Genomic DNA, 21879 nt, shown 5'->3' with positions numbered 1-21879 from the left:
TTAAGAAATGAGCTGCTATATCACACATCAAGGAAGTTCTTATTAAGTTATGACAATTGCTTTAAAAAAAGAGAATGGGAGAAAGGAAGATGTAACAAGTGAATGAGAACAAAGTTCTATAGAGGAAAGAGTCAATGTTAAGTCATTATTTTCTGAGTGCCTAAGTGATGCAGTTTCGCAATAAAAGGAAAAACACATAACTCCTCAAAATCCCAGCACAATAGCTTTCCTTTCTTTGCATAGATGAGGATGAAAGTGTTTCCCAAAAAGCTATTTTTAAAAAAGATACAGAAACAGAAAATCCACATGAATAGAGATCCAACCTGAAAGAATGGAGACTGTGTCTTCTATATCTTGTGATTAAGAGTAGCTGCTCACCAAGTGTCAGCATCTGAAGACTGTGCTAACTGTGGGTGTGTCCTCGAGAGAATAATACCTGCTGGGACAGAGGAGCAAGGGAAGGAGAAATACTACTAAATGCAAATGACTGGCTGGCAAACAGTTACCAGTTGTCAGTCTGAAAAATTTTTTAAGTTGGTATTAGTAACATTAAAAGATCACAGGGTGGTAATACAAGTGGCCAAGCCCAGGTGGCACTGGGATTATCAATGACAGCTGCAATCAAAGGTACACTTCAGCAGGTAATCCAGCTCTCTGATTAGTATTAAATAAGCAGTATAGTAAAACAAGATATAAAAATCTATTTCATGCTTTTTATAGCAAGATGATGGTCATATAATACAACCAAACCAACACAGAAAACTATTAGGTAGTTTGGCAAACATATGAGGCACTTTGGTGCCTTATAAAACAAATATTATAGAGATGTCTATGTCAGAAAGAAATACAAAAAAAATAAATAAATAAGATGCAAAAAATACATAGGTAGGTCTGGCAGAAAAACAAAGTTAATGTGGAAAACAAGAGACAAAGTTAATTTAACACATAGTGTGGCTTTATGTACCCTTTAGACAGCTTACAGAATTAGGAATCTTTTATTTTGGCAGCAAATTAAGACAGTATTTCTTGATACCTGCCATGTCACTGCATTTCTATCAAGGTACAAATTATAGTATAGTAGGCTGAAACGAAATACACTTTATGGGATTAACAGTAGATAACCCAATGCAGAAGAAAAGATTTGGGAATGTAAAGACATAATAATAGAAATTATCCAAAATGAAACCCAGAATATAAGGAAACTGGGGAAAAAAAGGACACAGCATCAATGAGCTATGGGACAAACTCAAGGAATCGAATAATCTAATAATAATATATGTGTAATTAGAATCTCGGTGGGGGAAGATTTGAAAAAATAATACCTAAAATTTTCTAAATTTGGCAAAAATTATAAACCTACAGATCCAAAAGCTCAAGAAACATGAAGAAATGTAAAACTCTGCCAAATCTATTTCCTTAAAACCAGAGATAAGGGGAAAAAATCTTAAAAGCAGACAGAGGAATACAGAATGGAGAAAAATATCTGCAAATCATATACTTAATAAGTAATCAATATCAAGAATATACAAAGGATGCCCACAACTCAACAAGCGCATGCGCGCGCACACACGCGCGCGCGCGCGCGCACACACACACACCACCACCCCCCACCCCCAATTCAGGGGCGCCTGGGTGGCTTAGTCGGTTGAGTGACCAACTTCGGCTCAGGTCATGATCTCGCGGTTTGTGGGTTCGAGCCCCACGTCGGGCTCTATGCTGAGAGCGCAGAGCCTGGAGCCTGTTTCAGATTCTGTGTCTCCTTCTCTCTCTGCCCCTCCCCCACTCATGCTCTGTCTCAGAAATAAACGTAAAAAAATTTAAAAAATATATTGTAATTTAAAAAAAAAAACAATTCAAAAATAGACAAAGGACCTGAATAGACATTTTTACAAAGAAGATATATAAATGGACAATCAGCACATGAAAATGTTCAACATAACTTATTATTAAGGAAATGCAAATCAAAACCACAATGAGATACCACCTCATGCTCATTAGGATGGCCACTATAAAAACCACACACACAACTTGAGACACCTGGGTGGCTCAGCTGGTTAAGCATCCAACTCTTGATCTCGGCTTAGGTCTTGATTTCAAGGACCTGAATTCAGACCTGTGTTGGGCTTCATGCTGGGCATCGAGCCTACTTTAAAATTAATTCATTTATTCATTATTAAAAATGCTAGCAAGAATGTCAAAAAACTGGGACACCTGATGCACTGTTGGTGGGAATGTAAAACAATACACTGTGATGGCAGTTCCTCAAAATTTAAACATAATTATATGATCCAGCAATTCCACTTCTGGGTACATACCCAAAAGAACTAAAAGCAAGATCGCGAACAGATATTTGTACACTCATGTTCACAGCAGCTCTATTCATAATAGCTAATGTGGAAACAACCCAAATTTCTACTGACAGAAAAATGGATGGTGAAATGTCATCTATTCATACAATGGAATATTCAGCCTTAAAAAGGAAAGAAATTCTGACACATATTACAACATGGATGAACCCTCATAACATTATGCTAGATGAAATAACCCAGTCACAAAAAGATAAACACTGTATGATTCCACTTCTATGAAGTACCCAAAGCAGTCAAAATCACAGACAGAAAATAGAATGGTGGTTACCAGGGACCTGGAATGGAGAGTTATTTTTTTCTTTTTTTTAATGTTTGTTTATTCTTGAGACAGAGACAGACAGAACGTGAGCGGGGAAAGGGCAGAGAGAGAGGAAGTCACAGAATCCGAAGCAGGCTCCAGGCTCTGAGCTGTTAGCACAGAGCCCGATGTGGGACTCGAACTCACAAACTGAGATCATGACCTGAGTTGAAGTCAGATGCTCAACCGACTGAGCCACCCAGGCACCCGAGAGTTATTTTTTAATAGGTACAGTTTCAGTTCTGCAACATGAAGACTCCTGGAGAAAGACGGTTTGGATGGTTGCACAAATGATATGAATGTACTTAATACCACTGAACAGTACCCTCAAAAATGGTTAACATGGTAAATTTTATGTTACCTGTATTACACCAGAAATTTTAAAAACTGACAGAAAAGTAAACTGTAGCCAAAAGAAGACAACCACATATTATGCACAGAGGCATGAAGAATGATAGCTAACTTCTCACTGCAAACAATGTGGGCCAGATGACAGTAAGACATCTTTAAAATAGTTAAAGAAAAATATTGTCAACCCAGAATTCTATATGTAGTGAAAATAGCTTCTGTAAATCAAGGCAAATTAAAGACTTCTTCAGACATACAAAAGCTAAAAAATTCATCACCAGCAAAGCTGCACTACAAGAAATGCTAAAGAAGTCCTTCATTCAGAGGGAAATGTACACTAGAAATCTGAACTACACAAAAAAATAAAGAACATTAGAAATAGTAAACAGAATATAGATACAGTACTTATAAAGTACTTGATTAATAGAACTAATTTCCTAACACAACATCCCTGTAGTGAAAGTCAATATTATCTTTTCTACAACAAATTGTCCCAAGGCACAAGTTATTTGTCCAGTATTAGTGAGTTTTTAGACAAGGGAAATTAAAATATTCTTGGTTCCAGCCCAATGTTCTATTACACAAACTTTTGAAGGGCTTGCCTATAAAGACACTCTTGGGATAAAGTATGAAAATGGTTAACATATAATTTATCTATATTCCATTGTCTTCACGGAACCTCAAAGTCACTTAGAAGCTTACAAAGCCAATGTTCCTTGCTTTCGGGAAGTATGAAAAACATTAGACTTCAATGAATTGGTCAGGCTACCCTAAACTGGCAAAAGAACACTTCTGCCAAGTCTTCCTGAGGAAAATGAATTTATCAAAGCAAAGGTGTTGAAGCAATAACTGCAAAACAAAGCATCAGGGTTGCGTGCTAAAATAGGAAAAAGAAAACACTAATATTTAATGCCACTCTAATATAGTCTAAACCTCAGAGGGAATGTGGTTAATAAAAATAAAACCTCTATAATACCACTGATGCCAAATAGATTACAGAATGGGAATCCTGCCTACTATCCTTCTGAATATAGAATGTTAAAAACAATTCATACACTCGAGAGATTCCTTTAGACCACAAGCAGATCTTATTATCCAGCTTCACAATGAGCGACTACTTGCTACTCAGAAATATAACTAAATGGTACACAACATAAATCAGGATGTTCCTCTAACAGAATTCTAGGGAAGGCTACCCACTGTTGCCCCAATGGGACCAAAATTCTTTATTCTGTAAAGACAACAGGAAAATTATGTGATTTCACTATTCACTGATGAATACCATGCCAAGAGAAAGTAGCACTGTAAGCACTTTACACCAAATGAGCCATTGGGTAACTTTCCCTTTAATATGAAAATAAAATTTATCAAAAGAAATGCATTAGTTAAAACATGTTCAAACAAAAACTTACACATGAATGTTCAGAGCAACATTATTCATAACAGCCAAAAAGTGAAAACAAGTCAAATGTCCATCAACTGATAAATGAAAATGTGTTATGTCCATAAAATGGATTATTCATCCACAAAAAAGGAATTAAGTACTGAAATATGCTATAACATGGATAAATATTAAAAACATTATTAAATAAGAGAAACCAAAAACAAAAGACCATACATTATATAATTCCACTTAAATTAAATATACAAAACAGGCAAACCTGTAGGGACAAAAATCAGTCTAGGGATTGCCAGGGGATGGGAAGAGGAACTGCTTAATGAATATGAGGTTTCTTTTTGGGTTAATGAAACTGTTCTGGAATTAGATAGTAGTGGTGGTTGTACAACATAGTGAATGTACTTAAAAGCCTCTGAACTGTACATTTTAAATGGTTAAAATGATGAATTCTGTGTTTTATGACTTTTAGCTCAATAGGAAAAAAAAGTTTGAGTGTTGGTTGTCTAGTACTTGTATCTCCCACTACTTAACAAAATGCTGCGTTCATAAAAATCATTCAAAAATACTTCTTTAAATTTAAAATATTGACATTCTGGAAAAGGCAAAACTGTAGAGACAATAAATAGATCAATGGTTGCCCAGGGGCTGGTATCAGGGGAGTTGAATAGGTGATGGATAAATTTTTTAGAGCACTGAAACTATTCTATAGGATACTGTAATGGTTAACATAAGAGATGAAAAGTTTGTCAAAACCCATTCTGTGTCACAGCACAGAGAATAAGCCTTAATGTGTGCAAATTTTAAAATAATCCCTTAAGAAGTAAAGGGATCTCAGCATAGAATGCAGAATGTGACAAAACAATCGAAATCTATTATACGGGTGCCTGGGTGGTTCAGTGGGTTAAGCGTCTAACTTTGTTTTGGCTCAGATCATGATCTAGCGGTTGGGAAGTTCAAGCCCCACATCAGGCTGAGCTGTTAGCACTGAGAGCCTGCAGCACTGAGACTGTGTCTCCCTCTCTCTCTGCCTCTCTCTCTCTCTCAACAATAAACATTAAAAAAAATTCAAATCTATTATAAACATGAAACAACCTCCCAAAGTAGGTGGAGGAATAAGGTGCTGACCAAGTAATGCTGGAAATGAGTGGAGTCTATAAGACTAAAGGCAAAAGGAACTATCCATAAGCACTGTGCTCTAGTTAATAAAGTTATTTCCCACAGGTATACATATTAAAAAAATTCTGAAACCAAATGTATACTGGAATTGAAGAATTAAGTAAATGGATAGTGGAGGTTAGAATGATCCATGTGGTAAGGAATTAGAATTGGAAACACCTGTATGAATTCATGTTCAGCTTAATATAGAGACAATGGTTACATATAGAAATACTTATAGATGTGTATATTAACAGCTTAATTTATACACATGAATCTCCTTTCTCTGTCATTCAGATGGCCTAGAAGCAACAATACTCAAGTAGCTACTAGCACATCTTGCATTCAAAATCTTAGTTTCTAATACCATTTCCCCATAAAAGGAACTAGGGCTCCTTGGAAAACTGGCTGACTATAGGAACTAGAACATGATATATAAAAGAGGAGTCTGAAGCATTTTTTGTTGCCAGAAAGAAAGTGCTCCTTCACACATAATCATGTGAGTACATCAAAGGGAAGGGATACAGAAGTCAAGTGAAAGAGTTCCCAATGCCCAAAGCTCAAACAACAGAAGCAACAAAATTTATGTAGATACTCCACCCTTGAGGTAGAGTGTAACTCATCACTCATTAAGTATAGGCTACACATAGTAACTTTCTTCCAGAATATGGACAGAAAGAGAAGAACAAAAAGGTTAACTTTATAGTTTAGAAAACAAACACTACCTCAAGCTGGGTGATCAAAGTTAACATCAACAAGTGATATCACTAGTATGTACTTCTGGTTTGTGATGAGAATGATACTTTACCTCTGTGGTCTTTCCAAAATCACAGTACATTAGTCTAACCATTAGAAAAGCATCACACAAATTCCAACTGAAGGAGAGTCTACAAAAATACCTAATCCGTTATCTTCAAAATTGCCACGGTCATTAAAAACAAGGAAAGTCTGAGAAATCATCAGAACCAAGAGGAGCTAAAGAGACAAGACTATTAAATGTAACATGGCATCCTGAATGGGATCCTAGAACAAAAAAAAAAAGGAATATTAAAAGAAAAACTGTAGAACTTAGTAATAATGGATCAATAATGGTTCATTACTTGTGACAAATGTACCACACTAATATGTTAATAAGGGAAACTAGATAGACAGGAACTCTCTGTACTATCTTCACAATAATGAAGTAAATATAACACTTCTAAAAAAAAGTTTATTTTAAAAGGTTTTTTTGCGTGTTTTTTTTTTTTTTTTTTGAGAGAGAGAAAGTGCAAGTGGGGGAAGGGCAAAGAGAGAGGGAGACACAGAATATGAAGCAGGCTCCAGGCTCTGAACTGACAGCACAGAGCACAACATGGGGCTCAAACTCACAAACCGTGAGATCCTGACCTAAGCTGACATCAGACACTTATGATCTACTGCATGCCTGAAATTTTCCTCAGTGCATCAGGACACAAAAGATACATGAAACAAGGTGCTGGCCTTGAAGAAGCTTATTGTCTCACTGTGAAGTAAGAAAAATGCTTGTGAACAAGTATAAATTTTTAAAAATATTAAATTGAGAAGTGTAGCTAAAAGTATATTAGGAATATAGAGAAGGTCTAGAATTATGAAGGTAGACTTCATCAAGGAGATGAAAGATGAGTTTGTACCTTAAAATGTAATTCAGGGTACCAAAGTAAAAATAAACAACAATAAACTGGTGTACGCATAAGAACAACAAGAGGGTAAAGAAATTAAAAAAATATTAAAAGAAATGAAAGACATGAAGTTTAGCCCTGAAAAGTAAAGACCTGAGTGGGAGACAACAGCAGTGTTCAAATACTTTGAGTCATGTGGCAGAACAGAGTTACAACATACAGCCATTTAACTTACTAGCTGACCTCTGGTAAAATGTGACCAACACTCAAGGACATAGAGAATGACAGCTGTTTGGTAAAGCCACAACAGGAAATGCCAATTTGGAAAGACAGGAAGCAGGTGGCCAAGTTCTTCTCTGCAACTTTTCAAAGGACAGTGTGCATGTGAGCCCACTGAAGCAAAAACTTTAAATCTGGCAAACATTTATTGACCACTTACCATGTGCCAGGTGCTTCTATATATATTATCTCATTTAATATTCACAACATATTTATAAACATTAATATAATAGAGGCTTAATGTAAAAATACAATAAAATAAACTCTGCAAGGAAGCAGAAACACATTAAAATTTACCACCATCTACCACTCATTGATACGGATTTGACAGCTGTTTTAAAAAGCAAAACTATTTGAAGGCCTGGATATCTACATAATAATTTCCCTCTTGCACCTTCCTTCAGTAATGCACAGTGGCTCTCAGTTTGCAAAGTGCCCAAGAATTATATATTGCTATATACACAAAAACATGTATACAATACTTTTTAAGCAATTTACGGGATTTTCAAATATAGTTTTCATTTCATGTGATTTTTGTTTCAAGTCCTGGCTTTAGAACTGATCCCTGGGAATGAGGTGCAACCCACTGTAGGCTTACGCCATAGTCACTGTAAGGCAGCATCAGGGAAAAAAGGTAGAAAGGGTGAATCCTATTACAACATGAAGAACATTCTAACAATTAGAACTATCCAAAAATGGCATAGGCTATCTCAAAGTAATGAATTTACAATCATCAAAGGTTTCAAACAGAAGCTGAAAAACCACTGAGAATATTTTAGAAGAGAGCAACTGGGTAGGAAGTTAAGATCTCTTCCAAGTCTTAGATTCTATTATGGGTAGACTTTTGAAACCTGACAGAATAGGGCAACCGACTTAAAAACAAAATGAGCAGAGTCACAAAGGCAAGAATGACATGGTATGTAAAGTTCAATGCTGGGGAACATAGGACCAGTTCATTTCCACTTGCAGATCTTTGTACTTGCTGTTTCATTTGCCAGTAAAATTCTTCCATCTTTTAGGCCACAAATGAAATATCTACTCCTTAGTGAGGCCTCCCCACCAACCCCACCAGTCACTCACTTGTCACATCTTGTCTTATCTTCTTCATAGCTGATATCAGGAATCAGCAAACTTTTTCTATAAAGGGCCACACTAGAGCCTACAGGCCAATATCCAACCTGTCCTATGTTTTAATATGAGCCCCCCCCCCCCAAAAAAATGAAAAAGAATATTTTGTGACATGGGGAAATTACATGAAATTCAAATTTCAATGTACAAAGTTGTTTGGGGTTTTTTGTTTATTTGAGAGAGAGAGAATGTGCACGCATGGGTGAGGGAGGGGCTGAAAAGAGAGGGAGAGAAAGAAAATCCCAAGCAGGTTCCACATTGTCAGCTCAGAATCCTACTCAGGGCTCAATCCCAGGAACCATGAGATCATGACCTGAGCCAAAATCACTAGTGGAAAGCTTAACCGACTGAGCCACCAAGGCACTCCTACCAAGTTTAATTAGAACACAGAAACACTTGTTTATGTACTGTCTGTGGCTACTTTGCACTACAACAACAGAGTTGAGTAGTTGCAACAAAAAGTGTATGGCCCATAAAGCCTAAAATACTTTCCGGTCTCTAACAGAAAAAGTTTGCTAACTGCTGATTTACAGCATTACCCAAAATTATCCTGTCTACTTGTTTGTTGTCCTCCTTCTCACACAAACCGAAAAAAGCCCAATAACAAGGACCTTGTCTATTTTGTTCCCCACCACTGCCCAGTATTTAGAAAAAATTCTGGAACAAAATAAGGACTCAATAAATATTCTATGAAGAAATAAATCATAAATGTGATTTTGAGGAATTCATAAATGTCATTTTGAGGAATTTAAACTTAAGCCCTTAGCCATTATAGGATTTGTGGATATATGACTGGCAGAAAAGGGGAAATATTCTAGTGGAGAGAAGGAACAAACAGCTTAAAGAAATGGTGGGTCACCAACTAGTCCAGGTCATTGGGTTTCTTCATCAAATTGTACAGGTTTTTTTGTGCTTATAAAAGATTCCCTCAACTACTGGAAGGTGTAACAACATTCTGTCAGCGGACGGCACCTCTGTTTACCGTAAGATGCAAATCCTCTGAGAAATCTAATTTCCTATACATAGTATACAACATCCACACTATGCCAAATCTTAATGTTCATAATTATAACAGATCTCAATCACGTGCTAATGAAATTCTAATATCTAAATTTTTGCTACGCTGATCAGCAATCTATTCTGTAAGCAACTGAAAACTCTTTAGAAATTAAAAGGTTACCACCCACAGACCAGAAGCAGCTTTTTAATCTTTCTATACTAGCCAGAGAGTGGGTGTGTGATTTCAAAAAAAAAAAGAAAAATACAAGCCAATTCTGTTGGTAGAGGACAAGGTATTGTTACGTTAAAATCCCACCTAAAAGCATCGTGTGTTACAGGACACTAGTAAAACTACCACCTACTCACAATTCTGGTCTCACTGTTTTAATCTACAAATGGAGGAAAACAACATACCTACCCCCTGCAGGAATCTTGTTATTAACATTTTCATAAGGTTCTTTCCTCCAGGCTTTGCAACAATTTCTATACACAGGTACTTCAAAGACAAGGATTCGGTTTAACGAATCTCTTCCAAAATTTAAGATACTGGTCAAAAGACGTAAACATATCAAAGTTTGGTTGTAAAGCAGCTACATGCTTTTTAAGCCCTGGATTTTTTTTTATTTTTATTTTTATTTTTTAGAATTAACTAATTTAGGAATTCAGACCTTTCCTAGAGATGCCTATGAGTATGTCAGACTTATAGCAACCATTTTGGATTAGACTGTGTGTTCTTCCTTTCTTCTGTGACAAGTCAGGATGAAAAGGCAGACTTGCAAAAGCGGTGACTAGAATCTACCAGGACTCGTGGATGGTGTCATCAAAGAAAAGGGAGAAATCAGCCAACAGCTCAAATGGGCTGCTTCAAGAAACTCAGCTGCAGATTCACCTGGGAGAGCCTCATCATCAATGTTGTTAAGGCAGGAACCAAACCAACAATTGGACCAACACTACACACACCTTTGCTTAAAATGAAAAAAACAGGGGTTTGCAAGCTATAAACGGATATCTGCCCTTTAGGGAAGGTGCAACTCACTGAGCCCCCTTTTCTCTTCCTAAATGGATTAATAAAAGGCACTCCGAGGCCAAGCCGAGCCAGCCTAGTCTCACGGCCCACCTTGCAGCACCTATTCTCCCTTTCCCAGTACAGCGGGCTCCTCCCCCCTCCCCCAAACGACAAGTTCAAAATCAAAACAAAAGGTGCAAAACTGGTTTCAGGTGGCAACAGCTGGGCCCCAGTGGCCAACTTCTGGGGACACCGGGACGAGCGAGGGCTCATAGGACCCCAGACCCCCACCAGAGTCTACTCCCAAACAGTCCCTCAGGCCTCGGCCCAACTCCTCACACTCCCCTCCCTCCCCTTGGCCCTGGAAAGGTGGGGGCTGGAAAGGCGGGGGCTGGAAAGGGGGGCGAAGAGAGGGGGTGGGGAGGGAAGCCCCAGGGTCGAAGTGACAGCGGAACGAGCTGGGAAGGAAAAAGGCCCGGCGGGATGCTGGAGGACGAGTCTTAGGCCCGGAGCTCCAGCCCCGAACGGAGGCGACCGAGGGTCCGAGCCGCGCCAGGCCGCGAGCGGGAGGCCGGGCCCGCGTCGGCCGCGCCTCTGGGCCACGCTCCCCTCACGACTCTCCACACCCGCGGCGGAAGGGCCGTGAGGGGCCGCGGCCGCCGCCAGCGTCCGGGGCGGGAGCACTCACTCACCGGTGCGGAGGGGAGGGGCAGCCGGCGTCTCCGCCAGCGCCGTGGCTCGAGCTCAAGCGCCGGCTCCTGCCGCTGCGGCCGCCTCGCTCGGTCCATCCCCCCCAACCACCCCCCTCCCGGCCCTCCCCCCGCGCCGCCTCAGCCGCCGCAGCCGCCGCTGCAGCCGCCACAGCCTCCTCAGCCCCGGCGCGGGAGCGCGAACCGGCGCGAGAGGGCAAGAGCGCGCGCGCCCGCCGCCACCGCCCACAACCTCCGCCCCCAGCTGGCCGCGCAAGCGCGAGGCGGCGACGGGCGCGCGCACGCTGCAAGGGGCGGGGACGGCCCCCGGAAGGCGTGGCCCCGCCCTCCCACCCACGCGGTTGCTGGGCCGGAGAGCAGAACCTTGGCAGGTGATCCTGTGCTAGCCCGGATGGGTTCCTTCGGGCTTAAGGTCTAGAAACTAAGGCCCTCTGGTCTGACCCCTTTTTCTAGGGAGCGAGGGCCCAGAGCTACACAGGCTTGAGCAGACTTACAGCCGCCGTCCCGGATCACACACCTGTTCTTCCTACCCTGATTGAAATGCCTTCCTCCCTTCTCCGATCTAGCAGGTTTTCGTCCGCTGCTGGGAAAAAGACCGAGACTGTTAATATTTGCCGTCTGGTAATACCACTGAAGGGACCACAAGCGGCCATCAGCCTATGCCTTTATTATTCCATTTTTCTAATTCATTTATTTGTTCATCACTTATGTATTGAGGATTCCGTGTGGTAGGCCCTGTTCCACTTGCAGGGGGTACATTATGGAAATAAAAGAGTCCCTAGCCACACGAAATTAGGTCTGGTGAAGAAGGACAACGTTAAAGGGAGAATCACAAAACGTTACAACTTGTAATTAGTAAGATCTCTTCCGGGAGGTACGTGGTGTTAAGAAAACCTGGGAGGGTGGGGTAGGAATTTAATCAAGGATATGCAGGCTGGAATCCAAAGGCTGACTTGAAAGGAGTTAACAAGGTACAACACGTGAGAACTTGGCATGGCCAGAATGGTGTGCTGAAAGACCCCTGAATGTGGAGTTGAGCGCGGAAAGATGTATACAATAATTGGGGCAAGGATTTGAGAATCTGGGGAAGCCATTGAGGATTTTTCATCATTTCTATTTTTAAATCATCACTTCTGGAGGGGGCTCAGAGTTGGGACAGAGGGGCCAGTTAGGCTGCTGTAACAGTCAAGGCAAGGTAAACTGGTGTTGGTAGAGAAGAGCACCTCCTAGGCACAGGGCTTGATGATGGTTTGGATGAAGAATGAAGGCCAGAGAGGTGGCAAGTTTATCTTAGATGGGGGGATGCATTTATAGATCTCAGGAGCACTGAAGGAGGCCCCAGAGGAAACTAAAAATGGATTATAAACATGAAAGCTAAAACTACAAGTAAATTTCTAGAAGAAAACAAAAAAAATCTTTAGCGGTCTCAAGATAGGCAAAGATTTCTTAGGGCACAAAAAGAAATAGTTCGTAATTTGAACTCCATCAAATTAAAAAATCTTTATTCTTTGAAAAACACCATTAAGAAAATGAAAAGGCGGGGCGCCTGGGTGGCACAGTCGGTTAAGCGTCCGACTTCAGCCAGGTCACGATCTCACGGTCCGTGAGTTGGAGCCCCGCGTCAGGCTCTGGGCTGATGGCTCAGAGCCTGGAGCCTGTTTCCGATTCTGTGTCTCCATCTCTCTCTGCCCCTCCCCCGTTCATGCTCTGTCTCTCTCTGTCCCAAAAATAAATAAACGTTGAAAAAAAAATTAAAAAAGAAAATGAAAAGGCAAGTGACAGATGGGAGGGAGAATTTGCAATATAATATATCTGACAATAGACTTGTATCCAGAATATATAAAGAACTCTTATAACTGAGTAATAAAAAGACAATAAACAACCCAATTAAACAATAAGCAAAGGTTTTGGTAAACATTTCACCAAAGGAAAAAAACAACAATAAACAACAAAAAGATGCTCCACATCTTTATTCATCCAGGAATTTGCTAATTAAAACCACCATGATCTCCCACTACACTCTCATTAGAATAGCTAGAATTAAAATGTCTGATGACCCAGCAATCCCACTCCTACACATTTCTTTAAATGTACTTAAGCTCCAAATAAAGACAACAAGGTCATACTTCCCCCTAACATGCTACAGCTAACCTGCATACAACTGAAAACATATATCTTTCCCTAAAAGAGAATACAAAGTCCTTAGGTGATGTTCCCTTTCCACTTTTGACATCCTGTAACTTAATACTGCGATATAGAGTTAACTATTGTTAATACATCTCCATTGTGTAGTAGCAATTACATTTCCCCCTTGGTAATCAGGATCAGTCACCCTAGCCAATACAGGAACTCCCTTCTTAATTTCTGGTGTAAAACAGTAACTGGAAGCCTGTATCTCCCACTCCGCTTCACTCATTTTGCCCATCCTGCCCCCGACCCTTCTCTCTTGCAACCACCAGTTTGTTCTCCATATTTATGGGTCTGTTTCTTTTTTGTTCGTTCATTCATTCATTTTTTATTTTGTCTAGATGCCACATATAAGTGAAATCATATATCTGTCTTTCTCTGTGTGATTTATTTCATTTATATAAGAAACCTCCTTCTGGCTCTCCTGGGTGGCTCAATAGGTTTAGCGTCTGACTCTTGATTTCAGCTTAAGTCATGATCTCATGGTTTGTGGGTTGGAGCCTTGTTGGGCTCTGCACTTACAGCTGACAGAAAGGGATTCTCTTTCTCTCTCTCTCTCTCAAAAATAAAATAAGTAAACATTAAAAAAAAAAAAACCCTCCCTTCTTTGCCTGTTGATTCAGAGGCATGAGATACCCAAAGTGACCAGGTGACAATCTCCACTTCCAGTTCAAAAGAATCATTGTTAGCAGCACTACCAAATTGTGGAAAGAGCCCAAATGTCTTTCGACTGATAAATGGATAAAGATGTGAGTTATGGTATTACTCAGCAATCAAAAAAAAAAAATGAAATCTTGCCATTTGCAAGAACGTGGATGGAACTATAGTGTAATATGCTAAGCGAAATAAGTGAATCAAAGAAAGATAAATATATGACCTCACTCACGTGGAATTTAAGAAATAAAACAGATGGATATAGGGGAAGGGAAGGAGAAATAAGATAAAAACAAAGAGGGAGGCAACCCATAAAAGACTCTTAAATACAGAGAACTGAGGGTTGCTGGAGGGGTGTTGGTTGGGGGGATGGGCTAAATAGGTGATGGACATTAAGGAGGGCACTTGTCAGGGTGAGCACTGGGTGTTACATGTAAGTGATGAGTCACTAAATTCTACTCCTAAAACCATTATTACACCATATGTTAACTAACTTGGATTTAAATAAAATGCAAAAAATAAAATTCTTTTGAAAAGTGAAAAAAAAAAGAAAAAGAATCATTGTTGGGTCTTCTGGTGGAAGCATTCTTCCCTTTGGAGCCAAGACCTCCAGACCAACAGAGCTTCTTGCCATTTCTCCTTCAAGACAAAATGAGGAAGCAGGTGCACTGCTCGAAGTCTGCCAACCAGGAGGCTTTTCCTTCACTATTATTCTTCAAGATTATCCCAGAAAAGAGCTATATTACTATAGCAGTCCATTTTCACCCAGTGCCTGCATATTGTGCAGAACCTTTGTACACAAGGCTATAAACCAACACTACCCTTTCTCTTCCCCAGTCAACTGGTCATAGGGATGCCCCAATGGTTTGTATCTGTGGGCTGAGAGAGAAAAGATACTGTAGCAAGAGACCAAGGACATTTGGGCCACTTCTTCATACAACGTACTCATACCTTCAGTAACCATACCATTTGTGATTGCCATTTATGCACAACTTTATAATTTGGTGAGTCAGATAACACGTAGTTCATGATGGGCAGCTCAGATCACATGGTAACTTGATGGCCATGGTCAAGCATTCAGTCTGTTCTAGGGCTCAGTAGTAAGCCAAAAACTATTTCTCAAAAGGAGAGTAGTTATATGCAGACGATGGCAGTGTTTTGCTCCAAAACCCTAAGGTTCTGCACTGTAATTCATGGGGCCTGCCAGACTCTAACCAGAGTTTCTATTAGCCACTTGCAGAATGAGGCTCTGAGTTTGGTTTTCAGAAATCTTGGCACTAAGGTTTTATTTCGAGAAAGATTCAGAAGCTTTCAAGTCATCTATGCATAGTTTGAGCTCAACCTTTTCTTTCCCCACTTTCTTCAGTACAGTTAGGAGCAACCAGCCAATCCCATTATATTCCTAATTTGACTACAATATTCTAAGGTGGAAAGTACATGGCCACTAACGACCTCGCTTGACATAGGGATTTGATTAGGAGTACCCAATGCCTCATCATGCCATGGACTACCAGTACCCTCTTTACCACTGGAAATAGTCATTAGTGCCTTTAAATCTAACCAGGTTAGGGATGCCTGGGTGTCTCAGTCCGGTTAAACGACCAACTCTTGATTTTGGCTCAGGTCACCATCTCACAGTTCATGAGTTTGAGCCCCACATGGGGCTCTGTGCTGACAGCACGGAGCCTGCTTGAGGTTCTCTCTCTTCCTGTCTCTCTCTGCCCCTACCCTGCTTGCACTGTCTCTATTCTCTCAAATAAATAAATAAATAAATAAATAAATAAATAAATAAATAAACAAACAAACAAACATTTAAATCTAACCAGGTTAGAGAACCAATCCAGAAAACTCATCTTAAGATTCTGTTCCTTTAGAACCACTTTCAATACCAAAATCTGTATCCATCAGGGTTCAGAGAAGCAGGACAAGTAGAAGACAAGAAATAAGAGATTTATTTCAAGAAATTGATTTATGCAATTGGGGGTGGGGAGAAGGGCTATTTAAGCACACTTAAAATTCATAGGGCAGGCTATCAGGAAGGGCCGACTGGAACTTTCAGGCTAAGACAGAAACTGTTGTCCCAAGGCAATATATCTTCTTCAGGAGAAACTCAACTCTGTTTTTAATAACTTCCCATGATTGAATCAGGCCAAACCAAATTATCTAGGATGATCTCCCTTTCTTAAAGTCAACGGATTAAGGATTTTAACTATCTATACAAAAATGCCTTCATAGCAACACTTAGATTACTGTTGACTAGTGTAAAATAACTGGAGACTAGAGTAAAGCCAAATGGACACTTCAAAAAGACTATCATATAACCAAGAGAAATGAAAACATATATCCACACCAAGAATATTTATAGCAGCTCTACTCGCAGTATCAAAACACTGGAAACAACTCAAATACCCATCAACAGGTAAATGGATGAACAAATTTGGTATATCTATACAACGGAATACTACTCAGCAGTTAAAAGGGATGAATTACCAATACACCCGACTATGTGGATGAATCCCGAAAACATTATACTGAGCAACAGAAGCTGAAGACAAAAGAATACATATTGTATAATTCCACATAAAATTCTAGAAAATGCAAACTAATCTATAGTGAGAGCACTATAGACCCGGGGAACTTTCCCGGGTCCAGATATGGAGAAAGAGAGATGAGGGGTGAATGAGTACAAAGAAACTTTTGGAGGTGATCAGAATAATCTGAATCTTGATTATGGCAGTGGTTTCATGGGTATATACCTAGGTCAAAGTTCATCTGATTGTGTACTATAAACAATTGCAGTTTATTGTATGTATAGTATGTCTTAATAAAATTGTGATCAAAAAGAATTCATTAAGGGAGCCTGTCTGGCTCAGTCAGTAGAGCATGGGACTCTTGATCTCCAGGTTATAAGTTTGAGCCCCAAACTTGGAGTGTAGAGATTACTTAAAAAACAAAATCTTAAAAAAAATTCATTTGATATAATTCATAGCAGATTAGAAACAGCAGAACAGAAGATTAGTGAACTAAAAGATACAATCAAAAGAATACATATTAAAGCACAGAAAAGGAAAAGAAGGGAAAACACAGAAAAAAACATCAGAGGTACATGGGACACAGTGAAAAATAGTGCTGCAGAATACTGTATAAAATGGGAAGAAATATTGGTGTGCTCCTATTGAAAACATTATACAAATGATTCTGCTCTTGGTGAGGTAATATCTAACATTCAAACACTTACCCAATTACTTTTCACAGTGCGGAAATTGGAATATTATCCATTTGGCAACATTTGGTAACATCATGGAAGAGTATTTATGCAAAATCAAATAACACCAAAAAAACATGGCACATTACTCAGGGGATGAATATAAAACCCATTTATTAAATGTTAGCAGGTGTTATAAAAGATATACTTGGGGATAAGGTGAGAAGTGCTAAACATTAACTCATTATTTTAGGTTCAATACCTAATGTATGTAACACAGATAATAATTATGATTCAACTTGTAGATTTCTAAACTCAAATACTTTCCTTTAAAGATTTTATTTATTTATTTATTTTTGAAATGTCTATTTATTTTGAGACAGAGAGGGAGAGCAGGGGAGGGGCAGAGAGAGAGGGGAACACAGGATCCAAAGCAGCCTCCACACTGACAGCAGAGAGAGCCTGATGCAGGATTGGAACTCACGAACCATGAGATCATGACCCAAGCCAAAGTTGGATGCTTAACTGACTGAGCCACCCAAGCACTCCTAAAGATTGTATTTTAAGTAATCTGTACACCAACCATGGGACTTGAACTCACAACACAGATATCAAGAGTCTCATGTTCCACCGACTGAGCCAGCCAAGCACCCCCACTTTAAATTTTTAATAAAATACTTACAAACACTGAACTTGACAAAAATCATTTGAGAAACAAGAAATATGACAATGATGCAACTATATGGGGAAAATGTAGCATTGTAATAGTTCTTTGAAAAAAATGATACACCGTTGTATATATTTTTAAAGCATTCTTTAAACTTCATTGTGAACAGTGCAGTCACACTCTCCTTTGACATTACTGAATTTAAAAATATCTTCCAAAAACTATATGACTGCTTTTCAGTTTCAGTTAAACACTTGGGTATATTGAAAAACATTGAATATAAATGTGAAACCACTGTTAAATATATGATGGGGAAATTGAATTGATACTATCATGCCAGTAAAAACTCAGTTACAAACAGTGTGCAATGATCTTTTTTATGATGATATTAATAAAGAACACAGGTCCTGAAATACCAGCTGATGTTCTGCTTTCAAACATATCCTTGTCTAAATTTGTTAGCTTAGTACTGACTTGGTATGATGCTTTAGGTAAAATGAATGGTTTAAATAAAATGATACAGAAAATTCAATGCACAAAAAAACATAATTTTGGATGTACATAATGCTCTCAAAAACCTGAAAGGGATTAAGAAGTTCTTCAAAGAAAAACTAAATGAGAATGCTTACAAAAAAATAGATTATTTAAAAAACAGATTGTTGGGGCACCTGGGTGGCTCAGTTGGTTAGGGTGTGACTTTGGCTCAGGTCATGATCTCACAGCTCGTGAGTTTGAGCCCCGTGTCGGGCTCTGTGCTGGCAGTGTAGAGCCTGGAGCCCGCTTCAGATTCTGTGTCTCCCTCTCTCTGTCTGCCCCTCCCCTCTTTGTGCTCTGTCTCTCTCTCTCTCAAAAACAAATAAATAAAAATTTAAGAAAAGCAAAAACAAAAAAATAGACCATTGGTGCACCTGGGTGGCCCAGTCAGTTAAGCGTCCAACTCTTGATTTTGGCTCAGGTCATGATCTTGTGGTTTGTGAATTCAAGCCCCACATTGGGCTCTGCACTGAGAATACAGAGCATACTTCATATCCTCTGTATCCCTCTCTCTCTGCCCCTCCCTCACTGGCACTCTCTCTCTTTCTCTCAAAAAAAAAAAAAATTCAAAAAATAGATTATTATTGGGGCGCCTGGTGGTTCAGTTGGTTAAGTGTCTGACTCGGCTAGGGTCATGACCTCGCAGTTCACAGTTTGTGAGTTCAAGCCCCACGTGGAGCTCTGTGCTCACAGTTCAAAGCCCGGAGTCTGCTTGGGATTCTGTGTCTCCCTCACTCTCTGCCCCTCCCCAGCTCATGCTCTGTCTCTCTCCCTCTCTCAAAAATAAATAAAACATTAAAAAATTAGAAATGTCTTTCTCTTAAAAAAAATAGATGATTGATTTTTAAAATAAGTTGCAGAGCCTCTTGACATTGGTTTCAATCTCTTCAATATAGAAAATACTAGAAAAAGGAGATTTCAGTTGTAAATCCTTCAAGCTACCTATGATCCAAACCCAAATTTCCAAATAAATTTCTTTTTGGGGTGTCTGGGTGGCCCAGTTAGTTAAGCATCTGACTTCGGCTCAGGTCATGATCTCACGGCTTGTGAGTTCAAGCCCCACGTCGGGCTCTGTGCTGACAGCTCAGAGCCTGGAGCCTCTTCAGATTCTGTGTCTTTCTCTCTCTCTCTGCCCCTTACCCACTCACACTCTGTCTGTCAAAAATAAATAAACATTGGGGCACCTGGGTGGCTCAGTCGGTTGAGCGTCCGACTTCGCTCAGGTCATGATCTCACGGTCCGTGAGTTCGAACCCCGCATCGGGCTCTGTGCTGACAGCTCAGAGCCTGGAGCCTGCTTCGGATTCTGTGTCTCCCTCTCTCTCTGGCCCTCCCCCCGTTCATGCTCTGTCTCTCTCTGTCTCAAAAATAAATAAATGTTAAAAAAAATTAAAAAAAAATAAATAAACATTAAAAAAATTAAAATAAATTTCTTTTTTATCCTGCATTTGAAACTGCAATGTCATTTTTAAAATAAAAATGTATGCTACTGAACGAAAATAATGACCTTGTTCAGTCTTTAAATCCTTACTATTCATGTGGTCCTTGGACCAGCAGAATCAGCATCACCTGGGGGATTGTTAAAAATGCAGAACCTTAGGGGCGCCTGGGTGGCTCAGTTGGTTAAGCGGCCGACTTCGGCTCAGGTCATGATCTCGCGGTCCATGAGTTCGAGCCCCACATCGGGCTCTGTGCTGACAGCTCAGAGCCTGGAGCCTGTTTCAGATTCTGTGTCTCCCTCTCTCTGACCGTCCCCCTTCACGATCTGTCTCTCTTTGTCTCAAAAATAAATAAACGTTAAAAAAAAAAAGATAAAAAAAAAAAAAGCAGAACCTTAGCCCTATCCCAGATCAGCTTAGTCAAAGTCTTTATTTTAGGCAATCTGGCGATCTGAACTAAGCACTGGACTAAGTGACATGTAATTTGAAGAATGGCAGTGAGCATGAATTGCAACAACTGTTAAAAATTGATAGTTAAAATTAACTAATGGATATTAGTTAGCGATAGTATTGATAGGAAATGAATGCAGAGGAAGTGAAAACCTTAAGTTGTTTGGTAAAATTCTGTGTAACTTCCGTTGAAGTATTACAGTATCTTTGTAGCAATAACATCACATTTCCAAAGATGCCTCCATATGTGTCTTCTTTCAGGATGTGTTTAACTCTGCTAATGTAGGTAACAAGTAAAGAATGTATCTTCACAAAATTAAAACTTAGTAAAAACTAGTTACGGTCTAGAGTGATCAAAAAGGCTGTCACATCTAGTGTCCATGATACATAGAGAGAGAGAGAAAGTAAAGATTGAAATTGTCATAAGAAATTTCATTTCCATGAAAGCAGGCTAAGCACTGTTTTATGGCAAATTGTCATATGCTAGTAACTCTGAATTTCTAATTCTTGTGCTAGTTTCTCTCTCTTACCTCAGGATCTTTGATTGTGCTGTTTCCTGTGCCCGGTACACCTTCTCTCAGACTCTGCTGACTTCTCATGCCACAGCTAAAATGTCATTTCCTTAGAGAGAACTTCTCTGACCCCACAGACAAGATCAGCTTCTCCCAACACACACCAGGGAAAGCATCCTGAACTTCCCCTTTATTAGCCCGATATGCACGTAATTTCCCTTAAACACCTGCTCTCCTCTCTGGACTGTGATTTCCACGATGCAGGGACTTTGTCTCTATTGTTCTGAACCCACTGACCTTCCACGTATCTCTTTAGGTTCTCAATAAATGTTTATTGGATTAGTAAATGACGGAAGGGCAACTCTATTAATATTAAATGAAATATGGCCCTGCCTTATATTTGTACAACCCTTTACTCTATTTAGCACATTTATTCCTGTTGCCCTAACTTGAGCCTCCAAAGACCCAGATCTACCCAGTCAGCCTCTCAGCCCTTAAATGTATAGGAGATCTCCTACTTCTTAGATATGAACTTAGACGGAGATGGAGTGCCCGCCTCCAGTTTTGTTTTGTTTTGTTTCAACGTTTATTTATTTTTGGGACAGAGAGAGACAGAGCATGAACGGGAAAAGGGCAGAGAGAGAGGGAGACACAGAATCGGAAACAGGCTCCAGCCTCTGAGCCATCAGCCCAGAGCCCGACGCGGGGCTCGAACTCACGGACCGCGAGATCGTGACCTGGCTGAAGTCGGACGCTTAACCGACTGCGCCACCCAGGCGCCACCCCGCCTCCAGTTTTAACTCTGCCACTTCAGACCCATGTCTCGGGCAAGGTATCTCGCGTCTCTGTGCCCCAGCACCTTCATCTATACTTAACCCAGAGGTATACTCTGAGCAGTAAATGA

General features: G+C 39.9%; 1 protein-coding gene across 1 annotated transcript in view; it reads right to left on the bottom strand.

Annotated features, from left to right (window-relative positions):
- The window catches only part of TMCC1 (transmembrane and coiled-coil domain family 1), a 249274-nt gene extending 237859 nt beyond the window's left edge, over positions 1 to 11415 (bottom strand). The window contains exon 1 of the mRNA XM_040491903.1: positions 11311 to 11415. The gene's annotated coding sequence lies outside the window, so the exon portion shown is untranslated. The remainder of the gene's footprint in view (positions 1 to 11310) is intronic.
- Between the last annotated feature and the right edge of the window lie 10464 nt (positions 11416 to 21879).

This window comes from Herpailurus yagouaroundi, unplaced genomic scaffold (genome assembly GCF_014898765.1).
Source record: "Herpailurus yagouaroundi ecotype Mexico unplaced genomic scaffold, PumYag 183, whole genome shotgun sequence".
Classification (NCBI taxonomy): domain Eukaryota; kingdom Metazoa; phylum Chordata; class Mammalia; order Carnivora; family Felidae; genus Herpailurus; species Herpailurus yagouaroundi.
The sequence above is the reverse complement of the archived record's forward strand: the minus strand, read 5'-3'. Positions and strand labels throughout refer to the sequence as shown.